Raw genomic sequence first — 1108 nt, forward strand, 5'->3', positions numbered from 1 at the left:
TTTTTTTTTTTTTTTTTTTTTCTAGTTAACTTTAGTTAATTTTTATTTATTTTCAGATCATTAAAATGGAATGTCAAGTTAAGAAAAACGAGCATTTTCAACACCTTTTTGTCTTTAATCAAGGTTCTAAGGCCGCAAAAGCTGCTCATGACATTTGTGCTGTGTATGGAGAGGGTGCCATAGCTGAAAGAACCGCTCATGATTGGTATGCCAAGTTCAAAAATGGAAATTTTGACCTCAAAGACGCACCTCATTCTGGCTGTCCAGTTGAGTTCAATGAAGAGTGATTAAACCAACTTTTGCACAAAAATTCTCATCAAATAACAAGGGAACAGTGCTTCCACTCTACTATAGTGAAGCATCTTCACTCAATGGGAAATGTTCAGAAGTATGGAGCATGGGTTCCAAATGCTTTAAGTAACAACACTTTATAACTACTTTTCATGCAGGCATAGACAGGTTGACATGGTTGAAGTCAGTTCCTCTTCAGAATTACTGTTCTCCTAAATGAATCAGATGACACCTCACTTATATATTCCATTTTTGGAATGGTTTCCATAGCTAGATGCTGTCCTTAATATTAACCAGTTTAAAGAATGTATTGGGTGCATTTTTGCCCAACACAAAATATAATAAAATGTGAAATTTCACATCAAATTCAAATTTCATTTCTTAATTGAATTTCAATTTAAGCTTCAATTCCATTTTTTTGTCGAGAGGGAAAACAATATATTTTTAATTTTCTTTTTACAATTTTAGCTTTTTTTTTTCAAAAAAAAAACACCTTTTGAGTTTGTTGTAATATGACAAAGAAACCAGCACAAAGGAAAGTTGTTATGTCTTCAACAAGACTAAAGAGCCCTTCCCCCTACATTGTTTCCATTTCCTTGTCAACCACTTTACAGTGCATTGGGTGCATTCTGTCATGACACCAGAACTAGACATATTGCCTTGTCTCCTCTCTGCTCCATATTGTTTCTTTCCTTTCAAAGTAAGCATTTTCAAGCGTGTGAATAAAAAAAAGAGTAATGACCAAGAGGAGGAAAGAAAAAAAAAGAGTATAAGTGGGATGGCAGAAACAATGATAAAAACAGTAAATCATCATCAT

The sequence above is a fragment of the Octopus bimaculoides genome, chromosome 6 (genome assembly GCF_001194135.2).
Source record: "Octopus bimaculoides isolate UCB-OBI-ISO-001 chromosome 6, ASM119413v2, whole genome shotgun sequence".
NCBI classification, from domain to species: domain Eukaryota; kingdom Metazoa; phylum Mollusca; class Cephalopoda; order Octopoda; family Octopodidae; genus Octopus; species Octopus bimaculoides.